At 34.5% G+C, this 9,237-nt stretch overlaps 1 pseudogene; it reads left to right on the forward strand.

Annotated features, from left to right (window-relative positions):
• The first annotated feature begins 6,003 nt into the window (after positions 1-6,003).
• On the forward strand, positions 6,004-8,920 carry LOC120138475 (annotated as a pseudogene).
• The last annotated feature ends 317 nt before the right edge of the window (positions 8,921-9,237 follow it).

Raw genomic sequence — 9,237 nt, forward strand, 5'->3', positions numbered from 1 at the left:
GTTGTATTTGGGATATGAGACTATGAATTCCAAATATAAGAAATTAATTTCAAAACTTAAAAATGAAAATAATTTGGTTTTGAAAGCAAAAGTTGATTTTAAAAATCAAAATGAAATTTTGCAAAATGATTTAGAGCTTTCAAAAGTCAAAATCAATGATTTAGAAAAAGAAAATTTTGATTTAAAAGTTAAGCTTGAAAGCTTAACAAAAGAAAAATAATTAATTTCTAAAAACAACACATTATGTTTAAAAATGGCAAAATGCTCACAATGCCATTATCATGGTCATATGGAACATACTTGTCCTTTGAAGAAAGGAAAATGTTTTAAAATTAGACAAGTATAGGTTCCTAAGGGAACAAGGGGCATTGAAACAACGTCCAAGGATTCAAAGCAATTTGGCTACCAAAATCGAAATAAATGTCTCTTGTGGGTGTGTGGGAGCAATGGTTATGAAGATGAAGAAATCAAGATTCTTTAACCACGCTTTTGATAAAGAATGGGTAGCCTTTAAACTTAATGCTTTTGATTTTGGTTATTTGGTTTCTCATTTGAGTTTAAGCATTCATGAGTTTTTTATTTTAAATAATTATGTTTTGTTTTTCATCTCATGTATGTTAAAAAGGTGTTGTGATGAATATTTTAAATTTTTTAATGATTTTTTTGTTCATCATAATGAATTTTTGGTCAAAATTGGTTTTAATTGCAAATGATATCTCTCTAATAATTGATGTCAACTTTTCAAATACTTTCATTTTAAATTTTTTACCTTAATTTTTAAATGTTTATGAATGTGGTTCAAATGAAAGTGATATCTCTCTAACAATTGATATCAAAATTTTCAAATGCATAACATTTTTGGAAGACTTTATGCATATGCACTTAATTTCAACAATTAATATTGCATAAAGTATTTTAGACTTGGATATATTGAATTTCATGTGCTACTGACATGTTTGTTATTATTTGTTGAAATTCAATTTTGTTCAAGTGTCAAGTTCTTAAATCTAAATTTTGTTTGAAATGCATTTATTGAGGGGGAGCTTTAGATTTTTCAAATAAATTTTAAATTTCAAATTTATCACTTACTCTCCAATGTTATTTTAGAACTTCAAAGATTGAATTATTTTTGATATAACAAAAAGGGGGAGAAGTTATTGTTCGAAAAATTCAATTTCTTAATGAAAAAGGGGGAGCTTAGCATTTTCATATATTTTCCAACAATTGGTATCTTTTTAACAATTGGTATCCTTTTGTAAACAATTGGTATCTTTTTCAATTTCTTAATGAAAAAGGGGGAGCTTAACATTTTCATATATTTTCCAACAATTGGTATCCTTTTGTAAACAATTGGTATCATTTTCATTAAACATTTTATTAAGGGGAGTTTTGCCTAAAACAAATTTTCAAATGTTTTGTTATATCAAAAAGGGGGAGATTGTATAACTATGTTTCGATATAAAAAATTAAGGCAAAATGTTTTTGGACTTGAATTGAATTTATTCAAAGTTTTCAAAAGGTTTCAAAAATAATTCAAAGTCCATTAAATTCGGATTTGAGCAAAAATGAAAAGAAGTATCGATACTACTTCATGTAGTATCGATACCACATGAATGGGTATCGATACCCATCATGTTGTATCGATACCCTAGGCAAGAGTAGTATCGATACCATCAAGGTAGTACCAATACTACCATGAAGGCTCAAAACATCGAATGCAAAAAGGGTACCGATACCATGAAAGGGTATCAATACCATAGTGAAAAGTAGTACCGATACCCCTTAGGCAGTATCGATACTACAAGGCTCCAACGGCTAGCAACAGCTAGTTAAATTTGAATTTAACAAAGGTAGTATCGATACCCCATATAGGGGTACTGATATCCCTATTCTGGATAGCCTACTTTTACAGGAAAAATAATCCTCAAACGGCTCCAAAACATCACCAATGACTATATACAACTTCAAACTCATTCCAACCTATAAAAACAAGTTGAGGACACTTGAAGAAGTAAGAGAACAACTATCCAAGCAATCAAACACAAGAAAATCTTTCATTCTTATTTCATCTTTCTCTTGTAAATATTTTTGTCATTGTGAGCTTAATTCTTGTAAACACATACCTCAGAGAGGTTTTCTTGTTTACATTTTCTTTTATTGTAAAGGGGTTTTGGTTCTAGCTAAGTCTGCTAAAAGCTAGGGAAAGGTTCTAGTTTAACCCGTGAAAACTAGGGAGTTTGTAAAGGTTATCTCTTTGTCCTGTAAAAAGAAAGAACAAATTAGTGAATTTTTTGGAAAATCCTTGGTGAGGAGCTAAGGTAGTGGATGTAGACTTGGTTGAGAAGTCGAACTACTATAAATCGCAATGCAATTTTCTATCTTTCAATCTTTTTACTCCCTAAACACAAAAACTGACCCGACCCCTCTTGGCGAAACTCTTCGGTTGTCGATTCGAGCTTCCACAAAATTCCAACAGGGAAGCTACAACAATTTTTTTTATTTTTTTCTCATTATTTTATAGGAAAATATTAAAAATATAGTAGTTGGAGTTATTAATACCCCAACCAACCACCTTGTACAACCCCTTTTTGCCAAAAGAGCTAGAATGAAAAAAACTTTTTCTTCTCTATTTTTTCCTTTCTCATTTTCTTTGCCTCTGTTTCGGGGGGCTCATTATTTGTCGAGGGGGTGGCCACCGTTGAACGGTGGTTGGCCTGTGAGAAAGGCCATCTCACGGCCAGGTAGTGTTGGTTGTTGGCGGCCGGCGGTGATCTCATGGGGTCTTTGGTCGAGAGCAAGGAGAGGTAGAAAAACTTTGTCACTTAGACCTTTCTCTGATTTTCCTCGATCAATTCGGGCATCGGTCGGAGTTTGGGTGTTCTCTGTTGAGCGGCGAAGGCATGGTGGCCGGCGTTGAGGCTCATTTTTTAGCCTTCTCGGTCGTTGAATGGGGAAGAAAAATAGTGAGATAGGAAGAGAGCGGAGAGGATTTTCGGCCGTTCAAGTAGTTCGGCTGGCCCTTCTTCGTCGTGGTCAAGGTCTCCGGTTGGTCACCGGTGGCCGGCGTGTGAGGTTCAGCATGCGGTGGCCGAAGCATTTTTGAAAGCTTTGGAAGCTTCTTAGCAGAACTGTGTGTGCATGGGGGAATATTTTGGTTTTAAGAAAAAGGTAAATCACGCTTAAGCCCCCTCATTTAGCACCTCTTATGTGTTCTGGTCACCTATTTTAGGGTAAAACTACCCTCATGTCCCTCCACTTCTGTCGTGTATTTGCATCTTGGTCACCATGTTTTTGTGTTTTTATTTGTTGTGATTTTAACCCATATGTTTTGCTTTATTTTAATTTGGTCACTATTCTGCTATGTTATTTATTTCAAGTTAACTACTAAATTTCATTTTATTGTATATTAACCACTAATTTTTATTTTTATTACACTCTAACCATTGTTATTTATTTATTTGTTGTCTCTAATATTCGATATGACCTTGTGGTGACCTAATCCGGGATACGATCCACATTATTATGGTTCGGACTATACTAACTCCTAACTATTTTTTATTTATTTTATTATTTTTTTATTAATTTGTTTGAATTATTATACGACCTTGCAGTGACCCGATCCGAGATACGACCCGCATTATTATGGTCCGAACTCTGCTAACGTTTCTAACACTAACCGCTAATTACTAACATCTAACCACTAACCGTTAATTTTTATTTATTTATTTATTTATTTTATATTTGAACCATATTATGACCTTGCGAAGATCCACCCCGGGGTACGACTCGCATTATTTACGGTCCGGGTTAAATATTAGAAATTAACACTAACATTTTATTTTTATTGCTCTTTTATTTTTGTATTTAATTTTAAGCAATTTAAATTCTGCCTTTTATTTTTCTTTATTTAATTTTAGTCCTTACATTTTATTTACTTTAATTTTTTGAGCTTTTATTTATGTCCCTTATTTTTCAGCAATTTAATTTCAGTCCTTTAATTATTACACTTTAGTTTCTATTTATTTTATTTTAGTATCATGATATATATATATATATATATATGCATGTTTCATATTTTTATCATATTGAATGCCTTATTTTGTTATCTTGCATTTTGATCTTTATGCTATTTATGATTTTATTTTATTTAAGCACTTATATTGGTGTGATACTTATTTTTGGGTCTTTGCTTTTTATTGTGTTTATATTTTTGTCATTCTAGTTTAAACTTTCATCATCTAGCATGATTAATGTAAATTGGATAATTTGGCTTAATTTCTTATTTTGGTCGAATCAAATTATTTATTCTCGAATTCTTGGGAGAAGTTATTATATTCCTTTTATTTCAGTTGGAAAGAGAAATATTCGTCCTAAAATATTTTAGGGATTACTTTCTCTTCGATTGGAAATATTGGAATATTTTCTATTTCTCCTTAGAATTTTTCCTTAAATAAAAATTGTATGGTTGAATTAGAAATGATAGGATAATAATTTAAATTTATATTCGAATTCTTAGATTTCCCCTATTAGAGACAATTTATAATCGATGGGGAATTAATTTTGGGCGTTGTGGGGGTACTTATCCTACCCCACGCATAATAGACCCTTGAACCCTTTTTTATTACAAAAAAGAATAAATTTCTGGTTACACGTAGACATGTTTATCTTTTGAAATGATGTTTTCTTGAAAACTCTTTTAAAAGACAATTTTTAGGTATTCGACCTATCTAACTCAAAAGGTTGATGGCGACTCCAAAACATTTCTTCACAAAATAAAATTTTTCGCAAATAAGTCCAGACACGTCGCTACAAGTTTTTCCCCGTCCGGGCAAAAAACGATGTCGACATCATGATGTGAAGCTCGAAAAATAAACCGTAACAAACACAAATCATGAGACTTACTCCCTACTACTTGTGTCAATCGCTCATGACCATTACGAATCACAAATTTATGAATAGCGATAGAAAATTCAATATCGAATTAAGGTGTCAATTTAATCAATATCAAGAATTCATAAAAATAAGAACAAGAAATAAAGATTACTTGGATTAAAGGATAAAAACTAGTTTAGCACAAGCCTCACAAAATTACAACAGAATCGTTTCACCCTTGAACCAGAAATAAAAGCTTAACCACTCATGGTGGAACGAAAATAAAAGAGAAAAGAAATTGTGATGTCAAAAGATATCCTAAAAGGTGACTAAGACACTCTTTATTCAGAGAACCAAAACTCCAAAAGAAAAGTAAATTTCTTTAAATGAATCTATATCAAATAATGAAAACTAGACTAAAGGAAAATCAAAATAAATAAAACCATAATTGAAAATAGATTAATTCTTGGCCATATACTTTCAAAATAATGGAAACATCCATAAAAGTGAGCTGCATCCTATATTTAACTCCAAAAGTTCGGATTCTTCTTATCTGACATCAGTCGCGTGTCAGTCACAAGGCGTGGTCACACTTTGTCGAAGATGGTCTTCTTCCCAATTCCATATTATTCCAAAAGATATGATTCTCACATAGAAAGTTAAAAACAAACTTTTGAGCTAATTTTTACCATTCCATCCATATTTCACCTCCTAAATCAAAACAACATAACTTTAGGTTCAACTTCTAATAAAATTATGAAGGAACTAATCATAAAAAATCTATATAATTATAACTTGTCAAGCTTATTCTAAAATTTAAAGGGAGAAATGAAGTAGAAAAGTGGGAGAAAAGTCACCCTCTAAATTGCTTGGAAAGTCCATATCTTTATAACCCCGCATCAATAAAAATGGTATTTAAAGTATTTCCTCATTTTCCTTAATTCTTTTTTCACAGAATGGGGTTTTCCTTCTAGACATCCAAAAAGAAAAAAGTACATATATTTATATGTAAGCCAACAAAGATATTGATATAAATGACACCGCCCCATTCCTTCATCATTATCTTCTTCTTCTTCTGCATATAACTCCCAAAGAAAAAAAAAACTCGGCATTTAAAACTTCGGACCTTTTTGATCTTTTTTTGGGATTTTAAATTTCGGGTTTTCTTCATTATACAAAAGTGAGGTTACTCATTTATCGTTTATGGTTATTGAGCATTCAATGCCTTTTCTCTCTCTCCTGTAACTGTTTTTGGTTTTTCTAGTCTTATTTTCATGTTGATCATTTGGATTTTCCTTCCTTTTACCTAAATTTAGTAAATAGCTGAGAATAATGGAGTCATCTTTGACTTACACAATGAACTGCATGAGTTACTTCGTCTAGCCTTTTGCTTTTGGAGAGAAAATGTGATTTTTCTTGGGAATTTTTTTATAATGAAAATGGAATTATGTTTAATAATAATAGATTGGTTTCTATTTTTTTAGCAGTTTCTCAATGCCCGGATTGGCTATGGATGCAATGAATGGAGAAACTGGAATTGAAGAACATAACAATGGATTCTACTCGCCTTACAAGGACAGCTTTACTCAAGAAAGGTCTCCAAGAAGTGCGTTGAGTCCACGAAGTGATTCCCTTGATTTAGCCATTGATGATGTGGTGGCAACCTCCATTGAGCAGCTTTATCACAATGTTTATGCGATGCAAAGCTCGGATCAATCTTCATCAATGTCTAGCTATGGATCGTATGGCGAGGAATCAAGGATCGATTCCGAATTACGCCATCTTGTCGGGGATTTCGGCGTTGTTGAAATGACAAAGGAGGTTGTGGTGGTAGCCGAGAAGAAGGAAGATGAAGACAGTGTTGGTGACTTGAGCATTAAGAAAGAAAATGCGGTTTTGATAAAATGCCTGTAAAGAAGAACAATGACAAGATCCAAACTCAAGGTGGTGTTAAGCATAGTCGCCACTTGCAATTGGAGTCTGAAGCATCGGCGAAAACGAGTCCAAAAAGCAAATCATCTCAAGAAAAAACTCCTGTAGGAAAGAGGTATGAGAAGAATGTAAGAAAACAAAGGAATATCGGTTTACTTGGTGCCAAGTTTCAGAATAGAACAGTGGATTCTCTAGAGGCAGGGCTGGAGAATCCTGAACTTGGCCCATTTCTTCTGAAACAGACAAGGGATATGATTTCATCGGGTGAAAATCCTCGGAAAGCGCTTGAATTGGCGATTCGAGCAACAAAATCATTTGAGAAATGTGCGGATGGCAAACCAAATTTAGAACTAGTCATGTCTTTGCATGTTTTGGCAGCATTGTACTGTCGTTTGGGACAGTACAATGAGGCCGTTCCAGTTCTTGAACGGTCGATCGAAATGCCAGTGATTGAGGATGGCCAAACTCATGCACTTGCTAAATTTGCTGGATGCATGCAACTGGGTGACACTTATGCCATGTTGGGTCAAATTGAGAATTCTATGTTGTGTTATACAGCAGGTTTGGAGATTCAAAAACAAGTTTTGGGGGACATCGATCCTCGAGTTGGCGAGACGTGTCGATATGTGGCTGAAGCACATGTTCAAGCACTGCAGTTTGATGAGGCCGAAAAGCTTTGTCAATTGGCTCTTGACATCCACAGGGCGAATGGTGCTCCAGCTTCTTTAGAAGAAGCTGCTGATAGGAGACTCATGGGACTCATCTGTGACTCAAAAGAAGATTACGAATCAGCACTTGAGCATTATGTTTTAGCTAGCATGGCCATGGCAGCCAATGGACGCGAACTCGATGTTGCTTCAATTGATCGTAGCATTGGAGATGCATATTTATCATTAGCTCGGGTTGATGAGGCAGTTTTTGCCTATCAGAAAGCACTCACAGTGTTCAAATCTGCAAAAGGAGAGAACCATCCATCAGTCGCTTTGGTTTTCGTTCGGTTGGCTGATTTGTACAATAAGGTAGGAAAATTAAGGGATTCCAGAACTTATTGCGAAAACGCACTCCGGATTTATGCAAAGCCAAATCCTGGAATTCCCTTAGAAGAGATCGCTAGTGGCCTCATTGACATCGCTGCAATCTGTCAATCTACGAATGAATTGGATCAGGCACTCAAACTACTAAAGAAGGCTTTAAGTATATTCAGTGAAGCCCCAGGGAAACAAACCACAATTGCAGGCATTGAGGCACAAATGGGAGTCATGTATTACATGATGGGGAGCTATGCTGACTCCTACAACACCTTTAAAAGTGCCATCTCGAAGTTTCGAGCTAGTGGAGAGAAAAAGTCTGCTTTGTTCGGGATTGCACTCAATCAAATGGGGCTTGCCTGTGTACAACGGTACTCGATAAATGAGGCAGCCGATCTGTTTGAAGAAGCAAGGAGCATTTTAGAGAAGGAATATGGTCCTTATCACCCTGATACATTAGGGGTATATAGCAATCTGGCTGGCACCTATGATGCAATGGGAAGGTAAAACTTAAGAAAAATACCCATTTTGGAATATATATTCATATTCAACACTCACTCGAATATGAGTCACATAGATTCTCGTGTTTCTTTCTTACGAATTCTACGTTTCACAGGTTAGATGATGCCATTGAAATCCTGGATTATGTTGTTGTCATGAGAGAAGAGAAGCTTGGAACAAAAATCCTGATGTCATTGATGAGAAAAGAAGGTTGAGTGTATTATTGAAGGAAGCAGGCAAGGTCCGGAGCAGAAAATCAAGAGCATTACTCACCCTCCTTGACACCACCACTCAATTAATCAAAGATGATGGCATTAAGGTATCATAATCCTGTTTGCAGGTAAATAATGTAAAAAGTTCCATTGTAAACGAGAGGATTAAATGGCTGTTTTATCTGATTGCCTGTCGCATGTATAAATAGAAACCTGGTTTCAATAGTTGTGTTGAGGGTTCAAAAGAAAATTTATATGGTTCATTGGGTACGGAATCGTTGATATTCCATGGTAACATTTCTTATATGTATGTTTCAATCTTTTCAATAAAGAAATGGAGGCATTTTGGTTATATGAAATGCTTTTGGTTGTTAATTTCTACCACATTAAAGTAAGAGACCCACCATTGATCTCTGCAACAGCAACTTGCGTCCAATCCCATGCTTCCATGACCATGCTACTCGGATCAGGTATTATTGTTTTTTTTTTCATGTATTTGAAGAGTCTTTTGAATATCGTACTTTTACACTTAAATATCTGAATATATTTCGAGCCTGAATGTCGATATTATGTCACATCAGCTCATTGTTGGGAGATCAAATTGACCAAAGATAAGTTGGCCTTCAAGCCTTGTAAATGGCAGTGGGTGGCATTGGTAGATCAAGGTCCTATGGTGAAAGTGAAAGACTTGA

Source organism: Hibiscus syriacus, unplaced genomic scaffold, assembly GCF_006381635.1.
Source record: "Hibiscus syriacus cultivar Baekdansim isolate YM2019G1 unplaced genomic scaffold, ASM638163v2 tig00110694_pilon, whole genome shotgun sequence".
NCBI lineage: Eukaryota > Viridiplantae > Streptophyta > Magnoliopsida > Malvales > Malvaceae > Hibiscus > Hibiscus syriacus.